Genomic DNA, 20,995 nt, shown 5'->3' with positions numbered 1-20,995 from the left:
TTTTGCTTGGAGTAAGACTCAAAATATTGGCCACTCCCATACTCAAATTCAAACATGAAATATTTGTTTGTTTGTTTGTTTTTTCAAAATCTGGGACAAGTGATTTCCCTCATTGTGGCATTGCTGCTACAGAGATCTGCATTTCTATGTTACTTCTTCCTACTCCTCTTAAGAATGAGTGAATCAGGACAACAGAAAATATTGGTCACAGAGACGAACTTGAAAGAAATGATACCATTACAAAAATCAACATGTATCGTATGAATTGAATAAAACCTGTAAGACTTTCAATTTCCCAGCTTTGGAAGTAAATACTTTTTGCCTCTTCCATGATGCTCTCTTGCCATCACTACTGCCAAAGCTTTGTCAATTCTCTCAGAATGTCTCAAGGAAAAAAATCATTCTCTGTTCTACAGCTATCAACTTCGGTGTTCAGACATTTAATCCCTTAATTTTGCAAGGTTTGAGTTGCTGGCTTTTGGTTTTGCTCTTGTGATTTTATTGCATATGGGTAAGTGATAGACTGAGTAAAGTTTACTTGATTGCACTTGGACTTTTTAACCAGCATACACACATCACCTAGGACTATTGTTGAACTACAGGTTTAAACTATAGATTCTGATTCAGTGGTTTCTGGAGTGGGACTTGCCAATCTGCATTTTTGTTTGTTGGTTTGTTTTCTTTTTTCTGGGGGATTTTGTTTTTTAGACAAGGTTTCTCACTTTAGCCCAGGTTACTTCAGACCCTAGGCAATGATTCTACCTCAGCCTCACAAATGCTGTGATTACAGGTCTGAGCCACCATGTCCACCTTAGTCTGCATCTCCATCAAGCTCTCAGGCAATGTTGATGCTGTTGGTCAGCAGACCACATTTTGAGGAACAAGCCTTAGATTTCACTGTTGCAAATAGAATGATTTTGAATCAAGAAAGCCAAGTTTAAGCTCCCATTCTTCTAAAGTGTGTGTGTGTGTGTGTGTGTGTGTGTGTGTGTGTGTGTGTGTGTGAGAGAGAGAGAGAGAGAGAGAGAGAGAGAGAGAGAGAGAGAGAGAGAGAGAGAGAGAGACTGTGGATAAGCCACTGAACTTCTTTCACTTGTACTGGGTGCAATGGCATCTTTTTCACTCATTTAAGGTAAGGCTACAATGAGATAAACATGTGAAAACATTATATAACCATCTCCCTCTGTAGGTTGTATGATTGTATTACTATTTGCTTTTAAAACGACTATTTCCTCCTATGTGCCAGCTCTTTGAGCACGATTATTGCCTATTGAGTAAATACACATTGCATAGTTTTTCTTTGATCCAACAGGCAATAATAGGTGCTAGATCTACATCCTCAATACTCAGATTGCCAATGTGGTGGTCTTTAATGACTCCACCTGAGTCATTACAGACGATTAGATTTATCCTATTGTTGAGCAAGCAGCAAATCTGCACAAGTTCTTAATCAGGCAGAACTGTAGATAGGGCGGGATGCTTGGAATTCCAATTCATCCAGGTAGTTTCTCAGGGCTCAGAACTCCTCATCTTCATGCTTGAGAGGAGCTTTGCATACAAGGAAGTCTTCAGTTCCTACCCAGGGATATACCATTGGCATAACAGTCTCTGGGAGGCAGTGGGCTCTGTTTCCAAGCCCTCTTTCCAATCTTAGCAGCCTGACAAGAAAAGGGATTCTCCAGTACTTTAGGTAAAAGAGTTCCTAACTCTTCTCTCTTGCTTAATTTACATGACTCCAGTGTTTCCCTGGGAAATCTTGCTCACATAAGTAGGTCTGCAAGCACTTCAAAAGAAAGAGTGTTGTCAAAATTGCCCTAGATCAGGAGAACCAGGCAAATGATAATTGAAAATTCTTTTGAAACTGAACTGTTGGAAAATTTTGCTGACTGAAGATTTTTATCATTTAGGTCAGTGTATTTCACCACCCACTCCTTTTCAAGATTTATTTTTATAGATTATAAAAGAAATAATAATTAGCTTCAAAACAAATCCACCAGTGAAGATACATCTGCTTACCAGGTTTCCTCTGCCTTATGCTCTCAAACAAAACCATCGGTCATTGTTAAGTGAGGGTTAATGGTGCTTCTCTAGTTTTAAAGTGCTTCTGAAGTCCTTGGGAATCTGTATCTGCATAAATTCCCAGGGATGCTGATGCTGATCTGCTGACCACATGGTGGGCCCGAGGCACCTTGCTGTGTCTTTGTGTGTGCTTTTTAACTTCTTCTATATGCTAAAGTAGTAGCTCTCCAATTTGAACCTAGAAGGCTTGTACAAATGTAGACTGGGTTCCACCATGATTTTCTGCATCAGTATGACTGAAGTAGAACCTAAAACTAGATTTCTACCAATTCTCCAAAGTGGTGCTGTGTCTCTTAGTCCAGGGACCATATTTTGAGACCTCTGATATAATGCATCCCAGCAGTTAGCTGCCATAATTAATTCCAAAATGGTATTCTTGCCTTGTAGAAACTGGGCAATAAATACAAGAAGGGTGCAAGTGTTACTGTTCATTGGTGAATTCTGAATGATATTATAATAACTATTGTATAAAGAGTTCTATCTGAATCTAAATAGTCGAGGTTTGCGGCATAAACCAAGACATTTCCTCAGATGCCTGTCTCCAAGTGGTATAAGTTGAATCAAGGGGCTGAGCAGTATAAAGAAAATACTGAGACAGAGCAAGAAATTACACACACACACACACACACACACAGAGAGAGAGAGAGAGAGAGAGAGAGAGAGAGACAGAGAGACAGAGAGAGAGAGAGACAGAGAGACAGAGACAGAGACAGAGACAGAGACAGAGACAGAGACAGAAAATGGTTTTACTACCAGCTTCACATTTACAGTTACCAAAGCTTCCTTTCTCCCAGAGACTTTCTATGCTGGATTATAAGACATTTGCCTTTATAGAAAGTTCCATCAAAGCAAATCAGATCACAGCAAGCACAGATGATAATAACTACATGCTATGTTTCTGAGACAGGACCCCAGATATGTAGTTGTCCTGAAGAAATATTACTCATAGCACTTGTTAAAGAATATTAAAGTAGATAGAAACAAATGTAATTATGTCATTTGCAGGAAAGTGGATAGAACTGGAAATAATCATTTTGGGTGAAATAAGATAGACTGGGGAAGATAAACTTGCATATTTTCACTCAGAATCTAAATTTTATATATGAACTACATGAAACTAGACTGGGAACCATCATTTGGTGGAAAGAAAGGAGACCATGAGAAGATGGTAGTAACATAAATGTTATGCAGGGTATGACCAAAATGCATGTGTATATCATATACATGAATGAAAATATCATAATGAAACTGCTCATTTTGTACTGCTTGGTTTGCAAACCAAGAGATATTTGTTAGTTTAAATAAATGATAAGACAGACCTTACTCAGTCAGAACCATTGAAATAGGTATAGGATTAGTATAGTATTCTGTGGCAGGAGAAACAGATCAGGATTGATTATTAATACAAGGAAAAGTGGTAATTTATAGTTAAGGAACAGGGTGGGGAATGGTGGATGGATGGAAACTTATTAAGAAACATCAAGGTAAAGAGATTCTGGCTACATCAACCTGACATGATTCTTGAGGGAGGCATGCCAGAGTGATTAGATATTATATTGGGGCATCCAGGAACTGAAGAATTTGGTCAGATGACTAGTATAATACAAAGGAGGGAAGGGGTTCTGGTTAGGCAGGACTCCTGCTCAAATTATTTGACTCACAGAGTCAAGGAAGTCTAAAAGCCATGATGTAGTTGGGAAGAAATCTCAGGAGCTTGGCTAGAGTTTGGCAAAGGAGAGGGTTTTTGTCAGTTTCCAGAAGTAAGTTGTCCACATGGAGAACCCTGACAATGAATGTTCGGTTTTAACTACTGTTGGAGTTTAGTGCTATTAAAGACAGATAGAGTTTAGTAAGCTCCAATTTGGGCCGGGTAGAATAAGCAGTGCTTCAGAACTCTACAGGTCCGTGTTTTAAGGCTGTGAACTGTTGAAGGGTCCTTGACCAAGTTGCTTAAACTCTCTAGGAGTCTCCATTTTGTTCCCTGTAAAATTGGATCATTAAGATACACATTTACTCTTGGCCTGAGCAAAGACCTCCTCTCTGGAGCAAAAATTGAAAAAGCACATTTCTGAAACTTTATCCTAGATTTTCCTCTACTACAGCCCCTTCAAAGCCTTTTCTTAGCCTACTTAACAGAGTGATGAAAATCAACATGAGTCAGGGATTCATAAACTAGTCTATACCACTGGAGAAATACTTATGGTCACAGGCACAAGTCCACTAAAAGAATGAGATTTCCTTGCAAGATTAAAAAGCATTTCCCCTTCTGATATTTTACCAGTATATGACAATGTCACAATGTAATAACAATATATTGTAGTTAAAATAACAACAAGACACAAACTGTCTTGGTACATGTATGTAAGAAAGACAAAGGTCAAAAAAGAGACGGAAAAAAAAAAAAAAAAAAAAAAAACAGGGAATTTGAAACTTTGGGAGACCAAACAACAATGAACATTAAAATGACCCCTGGCAAGTAGGTTAATATAAATTCTCACTATGAAGGCCTATTATCTCAGATCCTATTAATCGATAATGTCCAGCAATGAAAAATGTTTTACTCTGAGGAGCTAAAGGAAACATCAGAATCGAACCAGTATAAAACATATGTCAGAATTTTCATAGAAAAGTTAAAATAACTACAATTAATATGTATCGGGGACTATTGGCGTCCAGCCCCTAATAGTCTCCTTTCCAGGGTCCGCGGAAGGATCTATCAACCAGCTGAGAATCTATTCTTTAAGGTCGGTAAATCAGTCTACACACGCAGAGTTCTTTGGTCCATTCGCTTTAATTCTTCTGGCATAACATCCTTTATACACAGCTTCAGTTCTGTTCTCATGTCTAGCTCCTTTCTTGCCTGATTTCTCTATATTTATCTACTGTCCCCTCTAAGTTCTATCTTAATTCTTTCATCTAGTTCTGTCCCTTCTAGGTTCACATCTATCTAGTTCTTTCCCCTATCAGCTCCTCTCCCGTTTCCTTCTCTCTCATCTGGCTCTTCCTCATCTTGTTCTTCCCCATCTGGCTCTTCCTCATCTTTCATCTCGTTCCTCTAGTCCTCTCTTTTAGCTCTTCAATCTAGTTCTTCCCCATCTCAGCTCGTTCCTCTCAAGTTCTTACCCATCTAGTTCTTCCATTCTCTTTTCTCTTCTCCCCCTGTGCCCTGGAAGTCCTGGTATATAAAAGGGAGGGTCCGAGCTAAATTGTGTAAAGCTATTACTTAACGTCCACCTCTCCTAGGCGGTGTCTCCTTGTGGAATTTACCGTAAGTCAGGAGACTTGCATGTGGGCTGTTATCATTGTTAGTCCACCTGGGACTAACAATGGGCGCCCACCTGGGTGGTGTTTCCTGTAGTCCTTGAAAGTGGCTAAGGGAGATATCTAATTCCAGAGAAAGCCTTTCCCTGAGGCTGTTCTCCAAATTACCTGGAATGTGTATGTCCAGAGAGTGCTCAGTCTACACTGTTAGTCCTTCTTGGGGAAAAGTCAATTGGGAAAGCTATGAAGGCACACATGATTTTCATAACAGAAGACAGCTGATATATAACAAGCCAAGTAACACCAAAAACTCCTTGGGATTTGGCTTCCTCTGGAGGAATTCCATGATCCCTCCAGGTAGTGACTTTGTCATAACCAGCTGAGTTCTTATGATATATTCCTGCGGCCCGCAACAAATATGTTAAGGACTTTAGTAGGAAAAGGCAACTCAAGAACAGATGGGCAATATGATCAGAGATGGAGTTCTCTAGATTAATAAAAAAAATACTAGTTGGAGACTCTCTGGAGGAATAAAAAAAAAAGAAATTGTAGAAATAAAAGAAACAGAAACAATTCTGGGGCAGAATTGAAGAATGACATGAAATCATCAATAGAAATAACAGACAAAGAATCAGTGAACTTGAATTAGCTCAGTAGAAAAAGTACAAATTGAAACATAAAGAGTTAAAGAATGAAAATGATAAAATAAAAGACTTCTTACAGAATATCTAGCTGCAGAACAATATCAAAAAGGTATAACATACACAAATTTGGAATACCAGTAGAGAAAGTAGAATGAAGCAGTAGCCATAATGAAGTATTCATGGCCACCACCACCCCCAAATTAATGTTATACACTAAACCACTGGTCTATGTAGCTCAGAGAACACCAAGAAGAACACGTATTCATCAAATCACACTTATGCAAAACATATTCAAACTACAGAAAACCAAAGACAAAGAGGAAAAAAAATGGCATTAGTTATCAGAAAAAGACACAAGCAAGAAGAAAGTAAACTAAAGTATTGAAGGGAAAAATAAAAGCCCACCTACTTAAAATTTTGTGTCCAACAAAGTCATACTTCAAGATAAAAGAGATATAGAGACTTTCTCAGAGAGAATTCATTGCCTGCAGATCTGTACTGCAAGAAGTTAAAAGTTGTTCACACTGAAGGAAAATAAGAAACTCAGATTTACATATAGAAAAGAGTTAAGGAATAAATGAAATTATTCAAAATATTTCAGTTTTATTATGGTTCTTTAAAACCTCTTCATTTAAAGCAATAACAATGTTTTGAATGATTATAACAGAGAAGTGAAATGAATGACAACTGTGTCACAGATAGATGAAGAGGAAATGGGAGTACCCTGCAGTACATGGGAATCAGTGTAGTTTTATTTAAAGGTGAACTTAGGTTAGATGTAAATGTGCATTGTAAGTGTTAGAGCAACTAAAGAAGTATTTGCTGATTAAGTGAGAAGATTAAAAAGTTCAGTTAAAACCAAAGAAGGTAGGAAAAAAAGTAAAATGTAAAAGAACAATTGAAATTGCTGTAGATATTAATACAACCATATCAATAATCAGCATAAATGTAATATATGTATATATATATGTATATATAATCAGTCAAGCAGAAGACAGTGACTACCAGTGAATTATGAAAAAAAAAAAAGAAACCAATTCTTTGTGGTCTATAGTACACCCATGTTAAACATAAAGATTCATAGAGGTAAAAGTAAAGAGATAGAGAAAGATATATGATGCTGGTACTAATATAAATAAAGCTCAAGTACATATATGAAATTCAGACAAAAGTAACTTCAGAACTAGGAAAATTATCAAAATTAAGGAGGGGCATTGCATAGTGATCAAGGGATCAGTTCTAAAGAAAATGCAAAGACACCTAACAACAGGGCATCAAAATACGTAAGGCAAGAAATGAAAGAACTGAAAAGAGGAAAAGAGAAGCAGATAAATTCATTATTACACTTAGAAACCACAACTTCATTCTGTCAGTGATAGATAAAATAAGCAGGTAGAAAATATGGATATAAATGGCCTGGGCAAAGTAAGCGGCAGTATGCCTACAGCTCTGAACAGTATAAGGATTAGACTTTTATAATGACAGCTTTTATATAGGGGTACAGGTTAAACTGGATAATTAAGATATTGTACATAAGGAGACTCACTCTTCCACCCAGGAAACCATCATAAATCTATAAACCAAGAGGCTTAGGCTAGGGGAGCTATAGAAGGAAGGAATAAGATTAGGCCAGCATTTGCTAAAATGTGCTCTAGGAAAGTTTCCTTTGGTGTTGTAATAAAACCAAGCTTTGCAGCCCAGTATCTTAGAAAAACAAGTGGGGTTCCCATAATGAATACACACGGCCATTTTAAAGACTATAGAAAGTTCTTCTGTTAAAAAAATAAAGTAAAACAACAATAAATTAATCCAACCATAACAACAAAAACCGTTTAAATCTGTTCAGCTGAGCATTTCTAAAACTTGTTTAATATGGACACTTTCTGGTTTTTCGTTGTTTTCATTTTTGTTGTTTTGTGACCCTATCAACATCTCTGGGAATCAATGAACTTCAGAATAGACACTAAATCTACTAGGCCCATAATTAGGCAGGTAGAATTAATGAGGCTTGCAGATCACTGGACCTTTGAGCATACCAAGAGAAAAGGATGATTTGAGTTGGCAACTATCCTGCTTGAGTGAATAGAAAGAAGGAAAGAGGGCCATGCTACTAACCACAACACAACAGTTCTTATAACCAGTTTAGAGGGATGATACAGCTGTTGAGTATGTTCCAGTTAAAACATTGTGATAGCCTATATCTACAAATCTTCAGGAGATTGATGGAAATTTAGGTCTAGATTGGAAGACAGGTGCTGATGTGAACTGGAGGTAGGTTAGCCTAAAGGTGAGAAGTCAAAACTGTGGAAATCAAATTTATTGTCATGAAGAATAGCAAGATCAGAGGTTACAGAGTCACTGTTTTCAGTAAAACCAAATTTGTAAATCAACAAATGTAGATTTACTTAGAGGGAAACAAAAGGCTAGGTAGACAGTAAGAGGAGGAAAAGATGTTGAGTCAGGGAATTCATTACAAAAGTGAAGGAGAATTTAAGTGACATCTCAGAGAAGTCTGAAATATGCATTTGTTGTCAGGGACATAGTAGGAAGAATGGCTGTGAATAAACCATGCCCAGACTTTTACAGAACCTACTGAAATTCCATGGAAATTTCTATATGCTGAACCATTTCAGATGTTTGAAGTCCTTTTTTGACTTTGCATTAATAATATTCAACTATGAATATCTGCTAAGAGTAAAGATGAAGATGAAGACTGAAAGTTAGCTATGAATTTGTGTCCTTAGAAATTATTCTTGAGTTTTAAATCAGTACACAGTATACTCTGGAGTGGTGTTATAAGAAGTGGGAAGGGCAGGGGCAAAGGCAGCAAGCATCAATTACTTTTTGGGTAAACATGGTCTCACTTGCTATGTAGTCCAGACTGGCCTCAAACTCACAATCAGCCTCCCCAGTGCTGGTATTTTAAACATGTGCTCCCATGTCCAACATGAGTTATTTTTCCAACTGTTACTTGGGGACAAGAAATATAAAGAGTTATTTATAGATGGAAGATGTGGCTGAAGTTAGAAAGCATATAGGGTCAATAAGGCCTTTTTCATACACAGGAAAGACAGCCCATTTCAAAGTGCATGAGAAGGAATTTGTAGGGTTTGAGAATGTAGAAGAGAGAATAAACTACACTAAGAAAGACAAAAAAAGAAAAATGTAAACCAATGAAAGAAATTGTCCTTTTAGAGAGGGAAGGTCATGACTTGGATTTTCACAAATGAGAATGATGGGTGCAAATGTAGCTATCATTATGGATTTGGTATCAGCATGTTGAAAAAACCAAACCATCAGACTACCGGAATGGGAGCTGAAGTGAATCTTGTCAAGTGCCAAAGAAAGAACATTCTAGTATTTGTGATTTTGGAAACCAAATGACAATGGAACGAGAAAAGACTAAATAGTAAATATAAGCAATCTCGTTCATAGAGTTTGAGCACAAAAACAATAGTAAAATGTCTCCTTGTTGTTTGGTCTCAAAGCGGGCTTTTACATATAGAACAGAAATTGAAGTGGCAGAGAAGCAAGTTAAGAGAGTTCACACAGGATATGCTTAGGTTTCAGAAGAATATGATTTACAGATAGAGAAGGGTTTATTCAAGATTTTTTTGTAGTTGAATAGCTCATCAGAAAAGACTGCAATGACTGCGAATAATTTAAATAGATGATGGAATGGTGACTTTCCAATTCTATCATATGTCTAACTAGCTGTTAACTGTGAATGCATGTTAGAATCATCAGAGTAATTCAAATATATTACATAAGACCTCACACTCACTTATTTTCATCTCAGTGGCATAAAACTAGGGTGACCTACTCCAAATGTGATCCACAGACTGGCAGCATCTCCATCTTGTGAGACCTTGTTTGTAATGAAAACTCTCAGGCCCAACTTACACTACTAAATCAGAGTAGGCATTTTAACATGCCCCCAGTACACATTGATTTATGAATACACTAAAGCCTAAAGTGCTGGACTGAAGCATAGTATAGAGTGGGGCCCACACATGACCACTTTTTTGAAGCTCACCTCTAAGATTCTAATGTACCATCAGAGTTGAGACCACCCCTGCTATGGAGAAAAGATCATTTGAAAATTTCCTTAAACTCTTGTGATAAAAGTTCGTATCATTCCATATATATATATACCAAAAAAAATATATGTAAAAACCAGAAACACCCAAATGATGCCTGGAGTTAATACCATCATACCAGAGAAAGCATCATGGTTTTGATAGTGTACTGTAGTTATTTATATAAGATCTTATCATTACAGGAATCTGGGTGGGGTATATGTGGGAACTCTGAACTCTTGCTTGTGATTTCTTGTTAGACTCTCCTTGTTTAAAGGAAAAAAGAAACAATTTAAGTGAGGAGACATCATGTCTAGCATGAGACAAACTTCTGTCTATCATTATCTAAGAAGTGAGCAGGCTCTATCATTCATTGGAAGGGAGCCATGGGAGGAATTCCACTTCATAGGTTTTCCAAGCACCTACCCAAAGGAGGATGAAGCAGCAAAGTTAAGACCAATAAAACCTAGGAAGAATGCCCATGCACTTTTTTTTTTTAAATCAAAAGAGTAAAACATTTTTTTGAGTGGTGAGGCAAATGCTCTACCACTGGATTATATATCCAGTTGCATCTTCATTTTTTTTTTATTTTGAGAGATGGTCTCATTAAGTTGTCCCAAGCTGACCTTGAAATTCCTCTGTAGGTCCTTGAATTTCTGACCTTCCTACCTTAGCTTCCCTAGTAGTTCTTATTGAAATTCTGCACCATCAGTGCCAGAAAAAAAGTATGTAAAACTGAGCTAGACTGGGGAGATCACTCAGTGGGGAACAGCACTTGCTGAGCAAGCATGAGTGCCTGAGTTTGAATTCCCCAACACACTTGTACAAAGCTGAGTATGGCCACATACACACCTATCAGCCAAGAACTGTGAGGGGAAGCAACAGAAGGATCACTGGAGCTTTCTGACTGCCAGTCTACTTTAGATTCAGTGAGAAACCCTGTCTCAAAGGGATAAGGGTGAGAATGATAAAGCATGACACCTGAATCCTCCTCTAGCCTCACATGTGCACCCACATGCATGCACACAAATATGAACATGAAGCTACACACACACACACACACACACACACACACACACACACACACAAAAACCCCTAACTTAAAAAATATAGTCAAAACCCTATCAATCTAAGCTATCTTCTCCTCACTTATCTAACATATATAAAGAGAGAGGAGACGCATGGTGGATGGCCAGTGGCCTCTGCTAAGTGATCTGTCAAAGGTACTAGTGTCTACCAAGAGCTTTACTCATTAGTTACTTGCTTCCCACTGGAAGTCTCTCTTTCTAAAGTTATTTGCAGAACATGTGAAAATGTTGCTGTTTCAGAATGGTCTGCTCTTCAGCATTTCAGTTTTCCTATCTTCTTCCTTAAAAAGAAAAGTTGCAAAGCCTGCTACTATTTACTATAACAATACAGAAGCATTCTGTAATATGCACTAAACACATTACAGAGTTTAGCAATTGTTGGAAGTGGTTAACTTGACATAGAAAACAATTTATAAGAAGACTGTACTGTGTTCTCAGTTCTTCTATTACATGATGTCTCAGCATTAACAAGAGAAACACATAAACTCGTCCACTTCTTAAATGAAGTGAAAGCTTATTTAAGGTCTGTAGGCTGCTTTATATTGATTCTGGGAAAATTACTTCTACCTGGAAAGAAAAAAAATGACAACATTTAAACATCTTTACTCTTAATTCTTACGTGCTATTATTTCTAGAAATGCATATATTAATATTTTCCTGTATAGTCTCTTGAGCACTGGGCTAGAAAAGGAGTACTGTACTTGTTTGTTTATTTCTTTTTAAACTGCCACAACATCTTGTACAAACATATGAGAACATGAACTCAATTTAATTTATGCTCTGGTTCTTACTGGCTTGTTGCTTGCATTTCTACTTGTTTGGCCTTTTTTTCTCCTTAGCCTTTGAGAACTAGGCAGTACTTTTTACTTAATCACCTCTTAGTATTTAAGTAGATTTCAGGAGAGGCTGCTTAACGGATGCTGGAGATGCCAAGGAGACCATATAAGAGTGTGCCTACTTGCCTGGAATATTTGTCTTAAGTGTCATATACCTTCGCTTGCACACAGTGTGCTGGGAGCATGAATATAATAAAGACTGAAACTCAGCTCTTTCTTAGACAGCTAAGAGAATATGGCCATTAAATTATGGCAAGTGATGAAATAGATGTGTCTACACACAGGGAATCAAGAAGGACCTAATCTGCATTTGCAGTGCAGCCTTCCTGGAGGAGATGCTATCTAAGCTGATGCTTCTCACAAACCCCAACTAAAAAGACAAGGACAGGACTATAACTTGTCTACTCACCATGCCACCCTTCTAGAAACAGTCCCAGATTCTTGATAATGCTGATTCATGGAAGTATCTCCCCCTAAATAAAAGATACAGGACTCTAAAAAATGTCACATAGACATTTTCTGTATCATATCAAATAAGTTCCTGGACAATACCATTTTACTAAACTTTGTCACAAAATAACATTTTTTCCTTACAAATAATATAACCCTCACACCATGAGAAAAACAGTTGCTCTATGACAATAATATCACTAGACAGCCAAGAATATGAGATTTCTGGGCATTCAATTAGGCCATCATCTTGCCTCATGAATAGCACTGCTGGGCAAAGGTGCCAGCTCACATTTTCTGATTGAGATCAGGGAAGGTTTCTCAGTTCACAAAAGTATACCTGGGCACCTCTAATGGATCTGATGGGCGCTTTATATTATCTAATTCAGGAACCAGCAACACTACATGATAATAATCTTGTTTTGACAATAAGGAAGCTGAAGGCCCAGAAGGATCATTTGCTCGAGGTCATCAAGAAGTTTTTTAGTTGTCTATGAACATAAGTCTGTGTGAATCCTATGTCAGATTATTGTTTCTAGAATGTCATGCTGCCTCTGATGCTCTCCTTTCTTTTGGTGTATCTCACAATACTCACTAGTCTTGAACTTCGATTTTTCTCCTACAAATCAATAAGGAAAAGATACAACAACCCAATAACCCAAAGGGCAAAAGACTTGAATAGGCACTTTGGACAAGAAAATGGCCACATAGATAACGAGCACATGGAAAGGTGCTGAGTTAGCTTCAGTCACCCTGGTGATGCAAATTAAGGCCAAAAATGAGATAGCAGTGAACACCCACCAGAATGGTGAAAGTTATAAATAATACCAAATATTGCTGAGAATATGGGGCAACCTCAACTCTAATGTATTGCTTGTAGGCATGTAAAAGGATCTAATCCCTTTAGAAAACTTAACCTAAATATATGCTTGCTCTGTGATCTTAATATTTCACCCCAATGTAGCTAGAGTTTTCCTGCCTTGCCCACAGTCAGGACAAATCTTTGTCACCCGCCAGTCCCACAGCTGCTCAGACCCAACCAAGTAAACACAGGGACTTATATTACATACAAACTGTTGGCCGTGGCAGGCTTCTTGCTAACTGTTCTTATAGCTTAAATTAATCCATTTCCATACATCTATACCTTGCCATGTGGCTGGTGGCTTACCGGTGTCTTCACATGCTGCTTGTCATGGCGGCTGCTGGCAGTGTCTCCCTCCTTCGCCTTCTGCTTCCCAGAATTCTCTCTCCTTGTCCCACCTACTTCCTGCCTGGCCACTGGCCAATCAGTGTTTTATTTATTGACCAATCAAAACAATTTGACATACAGACCATCACACAGCACCCCAAAGTCTGCATATCCAGTGGTATACAGGCACTGACTCCTGAACTCTCATTGGCCACATCTTTTCCTACTTTGCATTCCCTGAATAACTTGAAATTGGCAATTGTGGAGATGTTTACAAATCTCAGACAGAGCTATTTTTATTAGAGAATTACCAACACATCACTATACACCTGAAAGCTATAATTACATATGTCCTCCAAAGCCTTTGTCCATGGAATTTTTATTTATAAAAACACCAAATGGAATTCACCTAAAAGGTCCACCAACATAGAACAGGACAATAAAATGCAGTATCTTCTTATAACAGATTGCTAACACATTGAATACAAACAAAAAACTACTTAAAAACATAAGACAGATAGATTGTGAAGGCTATTTCATGAGTAACAAATGCACATGTACATGCATGTACATACTACACAATTCTATTTATAGGAAGCTCAAGACAAAACAAATAAATATTAATAGATGTTAGAACATTTTTTCTCTAGGATTGGTAGCAGTTTTAACTGGGAAAGGACATAAGGGGTCATTTTGGTGCTATATATAGTCTCTCTTGATCTGAATGATACTGTTATGGGTATGTGAACAGATACTACATAAACTATACATTCAAGATATGTATACTTTACCACATACAAGTTATACATCAGTAATGAAGAATGTATGTACATACACATACCCTCTAGTCAGTGACCCTGTCAGTAAGGGGGAAGAGTACAAAGCATCTGACAATGGTGAATACCAACAAGAATAAAGGCAGCTCAAATCTTGGCAGACAAACCCACTCAGTTTTACCAAAGTCCAACACACTGCCACCATGGGGACTTTCGACACCTGTACTGGCAGCACAACTGATGCATGGAGAATTTGTCTCCACCAGCACATACTCCCCAGGCACATCATTGCCTGGGAAAGGATCCAGTGAACACATCAGCTGTCTCTCCCACACACCTACTGCCATAACAGCAGAAATGCAGCCATGTAAAGATAGGGACTCTTATCCAACTTGGGCAACATGCCAGCATTTGCTGTCAACAGAGAACACTGAAGCCTGAGACCTTACCTGCTGTGATGTTCTGAAATGATGCAAAGAAGCATCTAGCTATATTGCAAAGTTTGGGGGTTTTTCTCTTCAAAATAAGCAAAAGTTGAAGAGATGGTTACTTCTTTTATCGTAAGCAAGAAGAAAATGAGAGATTATGTCATTCTACTGTTTTTTACTCCTGGTAGGATGCAGACCTAAGCCCTGCTTGAGGAGTTATGGTACAGCCATGCCATCAACATACCCTAGACTTAACATGTTATTTCCTTTGGTCCTTAATGAAAGATAATAGAGTTATTCCACAAAAGAGGAATATGTGCAATTGGTAGCATCCTGCCATATATATCTATGGACTTCTTAATGCTATTTGGAGAAGTATTAATTGTACCGACTATATGTATCATCAAAGAAAAAACTATGTCCCCATGGAAAGATTGGAGATGTGATTTTAACTTTACTCTCAGTGCTGAGTTTCTTTACTACATAACCATATTTGAATATCCAAGACTTGCGGTGGTGGTTTTGGAATAGTTTAGTGTTTTGAGGACACTAAGAACCACATTCCAGAGGCATTAGGCATTACTGAACATTGTTTGAGTTTATTTTCCCCTACAAGCCAACCATGAAACAAGAAATCAGATAAAGAGAGTTTATTTGAAGGGTAATTAGAGGGGGAACAGAGAAGTAAGCCAGAAATTGGGAAAGCCTAAAAGGGTGTGCAATTCAGCAGGCTATTGCTGCAGGCATCTGGATCATAATATCACTAGGGAAGCTCTGGGAACCCAGTTTAAAACACACCACGGAGTGAGCCCACCCATGGAAAGGGAGCAAGGTTTTAAAACATCAACTCCCATCTGTCATTGGTTGAGGACTTCTCCCAAAGAATGTTAATTTCCCAGCACTTCTGGCTTGCCAAGCAGATGGCAAAGTGGGCTCTTTGACAAAGAAGTGTGTATGCTGGCATCTGAAGTTGGGCAGGTGTGCTCTCAAGAGATAAGGGCTAGAGAGGATTTTAACAGGGTACCAAACACATCTGCTACCAAATAACTTCAAACAACTGGCCAAGAATTTCTGTGCTTGTGTGATCTATGCCTGCCTTTTAGAAGTGTACATACAGAAAACTTAAAGGCCACACAAACTAAATCTGCACATTTGTAAATCTTTAATTACTAGGTGGCCCATTGAGACATACATCAGAGAAATGAAGTACAAATAGTTCATCAGTACCTTAGGCCTGAAAGTTGTTTCCCAGTTTTACTACCTAGTTTACTTCTTGACATAAGCTGTCAAGGTCTGTAAGAACAGATATAGACATAACTCCACCTTCTTCAAGCCAGTAGGAGCACTGGAGTTTCGACCTTTCAGAAGTGTGGTAGATAGTGTGCTGCTATTTTATGCTCTCTGTTTGCCTCAAAGCTCCAATATTTCCCAATCCAGCTATCACATTTCAGGCAGAGTGATCTGCCCAAGAAACTGTTCTGATCAGCTAGTTCCCCTGTTTGAGATCTTTCCTTGGCTTCCAGTTGCCTTTAGGAAAGTTCATCTTCCAACTTCAACAGATAAGACCCTGTGGTCTTTTCCTGGCTCTTTAATTTTCCACTATGGTTTTCCAACAGCTCGAGTCTCTTTCACTCCCCCACATTCTTTAACACAAAGTAGGAAGAACAAAATAGGGAAAAAAAGAAACAATTTGTATGCAAATTTTATGGCCACAGTTCCCACCTGCTATACTCTTCTCAACAGTTCCAAACCCCTGGCCAAGCCTCTGCTTGATGAACCCATGATGAACTCTTTAACACTCTGAACCTCTAATTTAGAGGTTATTTCCTCCAGGAAGTCTTCCTTTAATACCTCAAACTTCTGGCTTCTTAGAAATCCAAGCATATCTTGTAATTGTGTCATTTGTCTTTTTTTCTAAATGCTCTGGGAGGGGAGAACTGTATCTGTTATGTTCACAAGACCTGAGTTAAGGTTTACTCAAAGTTGCTAAGAATTTTTTTCTTTTATTTCATAAATGAAAAGATCATCATTTATCTAGCCGGTTTCTTCTCCAATTCTGTATTGCATTGCACCTCACTACCATAAACACATGTGTACACAATTACACTTATATGTCCTTAACACTCCCATACACACCAACATAGTAGACCTATTCCTTGTATCCCACTGTACTGTTCTAGCTTCTCCTGTTATAGCAACATGGCATTTCACTTTGTGGTTTACCTGTGCCAACTAATTCAAAGAATAAAGTCATGATTTAATGTCCTTTATCTCCCCAGGGTTTACATAATGCCCAACATAGTATAGACACTTAATACCTGTTGAACAAATGAGTCTTTGCCATAACTGATGATGAGATACAAGATAAATTCTCTGCATGACCTCTACTTCCCAACAAAGCAAAGAGACTCTGCTGGACCACCTTTCCAATATCAGAAACCCATCACAGGCTTCACATCTGTGAGCCTGAAAATCAGCAAGCATTGTCAGCATTAAAGATAGAATCACATAGAGTGATATCTTTAGGTACTAAAGGAACTTTTCTCTCCTGGCTAGGTAAAGTACCTCCACAGGCCCTGTCAGTGAGATGGCTCAATGGAACTTATTTGTCAATTACAGAAGAGCTGGTGTGCTCAGGAAAGGGAACTTAAATGTTCTGAGGGTTCTGTGGATGCCCACCATCTCTGAAGTAGCAAGAAAAACCAACTTGCTGAACATAACAGCATTATGCTGGAAGGAAGTTACAATAGAGAAATAATGGGTATCGTTAGAGATAGAATTTTTTTTTCAAATTTCCTTCCTTCATGCCTTTACTGTGATAGCATAGCATCACATGCAATATTTTAGGTTCTGAACAATACTGGGGCTATAAACCAGAAGACTACAATTGAAGGTCCATGGTGAAACAAACAGATGAAGTCACATCAGTGGTTGTATCCTCTGGGACATTAAAAGGCAGCCTAAGTTACCTCTGATGTGCTCTCTTTAGAGTTGTTCTTCCTATGAGATGAATTTTTGTACTTGCAACAGTTTCACTTGTGTACTATATCTCAGACATATTTGAAATACATAAATCTAATTGTAGAAAAAGTCACAGAAAGGTAAGTAAAATAGTTTGTTCTAAAATTTATCATCCATGTCCAGTTTGGTCAGCTTGTTGTGCAATGTAAGTGAATTGTCAGGTTTTTACTCCTGTGCCCTTTTTATCATTAAAATTAGCACAAAATATGAAAACAACATTCCTGTTTGTATGATAAATTCCATTATCACAGTATCCATCAAAAGTGTTAATAGTATATGCATAATCTTAAAATAGACATGAGATGATAGACACAGTTTTCTATGAGTGTCCAGATTTTTGTATTTTTATTTTTATTTTTTCTAAAACAATACATTATACATGAGAAATTTAAACTGCCCTATAAAGATTAAGCATAGTACAATTATGTCAAATTTGGTGTGTGTGTGTCGGGGAGTATAGTCTAAGGCTAGCTGTTGATCTAATGAGACCAACCACTTGTCTCCAACATGAAAGCGATAGGATCAAATTCAATGTCATCTGTTTATTTAAGATGTAAATGATGTGCATGAAGCACAGTAAGAGCCTATGGGTACAAATGAGTTATCATCCACTGCCAGCAGAGGAAATTCAAAACAGGAAGAAAGAACAAACTCTGAAGGTTCAATCAACACATCTTCGGCTCTTGTGTGCCTGGCACTATTCTATGTGCCTAGGATATACAGGAGTAAATGAACCAAAATCCCTGCCTCAGAAAGGGCATATGCATTAGTGGTAAACTGCTTTTGGGAAAGGATGATACTCAAGTACCCAAACACCTATGGCTTCCATCTGATGTTTTGCAGTAAATCTAAAGCTGCTAGCCTTTGTTACCAATAAAGTTTTTCTTCTTTGTTTGTCTACCTGTGCCCGCCCCCCCCCCAGATGTTGGTAACATAGTGTTCATCCCACAGATTCAAGGAGAAAGACCACAGACCAAAATCCTGGCCAAAGTAATTAAACTAAGCTTTATTTATAATGTAAGCATTGTATTTAAGGTTCTGTCTCCTCCTATAAGGCAGGGTTCAAGAGATCAATGCTGGACATGGGGGAGACAGGTTTTTTTATGGCTCAAGGTTCCAAATGGGGGATCTGGTAGACAAATAAGCAGGGGTCAAGGAAGCAGAACATAAGCAAAACAAGTTGGTCATAACAATCTTCTGAAACAAAAGTTATGGTTGCGAGGTGGTCATAACAATCTTTTAAAACATAGGCATGGTTGCAGTTTCCTGGAACCGACAGTATAAAACCACAATGTAGTTAAGGTTATAAGTGGGGCATGGCCCAATCCTTTAGAAACAGAGGTTTAATCATGAACAGAATTGAACCTAGATTGTCTTTACTATAAGATGGCTTTCAAGTCCAAGATGGAGGCAGGCTAGTTTATCAGGAGGAAACAAGCATGATGCAAAGGATACACACACACACACACACACACACACACACACACACACACACACACACACACATATATATATAATTTAATTTAATTTTACATATCAGCCACAGATTCCCCTGTTCTCCCTCCTCCTGCCCCCCTCCCCTTCCCCCCAGCTTACCCCCCATTCCCATCTCCTCCAGGGCAAAGACTCCCCTGAGGATTGAGTTCAACCTGGTAGATTCAGTCCAGGCAGGTCCAGTCCCCTCCTCCCAGGCTGAGCCAAGTGTCCCTGTATAAGCCCCAAGTTTCAAACAGCCAACTCATGCACTGAGTACAGGACCCGGTCCCACTGCCTGAATGCCTCCCAAACCGATCAAGATAATCAACTGTCTCACTTTTCCAGATGGCATGGCCCCTGCGCAAGGATGACACACAAAATTGTGAAGTGTTCCATATTTTTTCCTTCTATGAGGCTACAATTATCCTGATTCCTAAACCAAACAAGGATGCAATAAAGAAAGAGAACTACAGACTGATCTCCCTCATGAAAATTGATGCAAAAATACTCAATAAAATACTGGCAGACTCCAAGAACACATTAAAACAATTATCCACCATGATCAAGTAGGCTTCATCCAAGGGATGCAAGGGTGGTTCAACATATGAAAGTCCATCAATGTATTACACCATATAAACAAACTCAAAGAAAAAAACCCACATGATCACCTCACTAGATGCAGAAAAGGCATTTGACAAAATCCAACACCCCTTCATGATAAAGGTCTTGGAGTGATCAGGAATACAGGGAACATACCTAAACATAATAAAGGCAATTTACAGCAAGCCAATAGCCAACATCAAATTAAATGGAGAGAAACTCAAAGTGATTCCACTAAAATCAGGAACGAGGCAAGGCTGTCCGCTCTCCCCATACTTATTCAATATAGTACTTGAAGTTCTAGCCAGAGCAATAAGACAGCATAAGGAGATTAAGTGGATACAAATTGGAAAGGAAGAAGTCAAGCAAAGGATATATTTTAAACTAAGGAAAGTATCCTTCCTTTCCACTTGTTTTCTTCTCTCTGCTTGGGTAAACATACTTGTCACTGGTAATGGAGTTATATATTCTCTTTGAAGTTTCTCTTGGAGTATCTAGCATTTACAGGGCATCAGGATTCAATGTAGGACAGAATGTGGTTGCTTCTCTTGGGCAATTTTGTCATGTTTGACCCTTTGACTTTGCTATGCCAGTGTCCTCAATGCTGTGGTCAACTATGATTTAAGTCTCATGCAGAAAATAAATTAATCAATACCCAAATTCCAAAGCAGAGATAGCAAGAGATAAAGTCTTTACTTTGCTAAAGAAACTTCAATTAGGAGGCAATCTTCTGAGCCCAATATTTAAATCTGGGCTGGTCTACATGTTAAATTTTTAATCTGGAGCAAGCTGTTTAAATTCCTTGAGACAGTTTCCTCACCTGCAAATGGAAATTATAGTCTCTACTTCCACCAGTGTGAGTATTAAATGAGTTAATACATGTAGCATTCTTCACACTATGACAATAGGAACTTGGTGTCCTTTACATTACTTCTTTTACATCAACTACCTTTCTCTGACTGGTCTATATTTCTCTAGTTGATGTACACAATCATCTCACTAGAGAACTAATGTAAAGTACCTGGGATCAGTTTTAGGCTGGGAGCCTGTACTGCAATTAACAAGTGC

The 20,995-nt window shown here is 38.2% G+C and overlaps 1 protein-coding gene and 1 pseudogene across 1 annotated transcript in view; both read left to right on the top strand.

Moving 5' to 3' along the window:
- Positions 1-20,995, top strand: part of Ptchd1 (patched domain containing 1) — a 56,153-nt gene that overhangs the window by 8,674 nt on the left and 26,484 nt on the right. The gene's annotated exons all lie outside the window — the stretch shown is intronic.
- On the top strand, positions 19,671-19,729 carry LOC121825921 (U6 spliceosomal RNA; annotated as a pseudogene).

The sequence above is a fragment of the Peromyscus maniculatus genome, chromosome X (assembly GCF_049852395.1).
Source record: "Peromyscus maniculatus bairdii isolate BWxNUB_F1_BW_parent chromosome X, HU_Pman_BW_mat_3.1, whole genome shotgun sequence".
Lineage (NCBI taxonomy): Eukaryota > Metazoa > Chordata > Mammalia > Rodentia > Cricetidae > Peromyscus > Peromyscus maniculatus.
The sequence above is the reverse complement of the archived record's forward strand: the minus strand, read 5'-3'. Positions and strand labels throughout refer to the sequence as shown.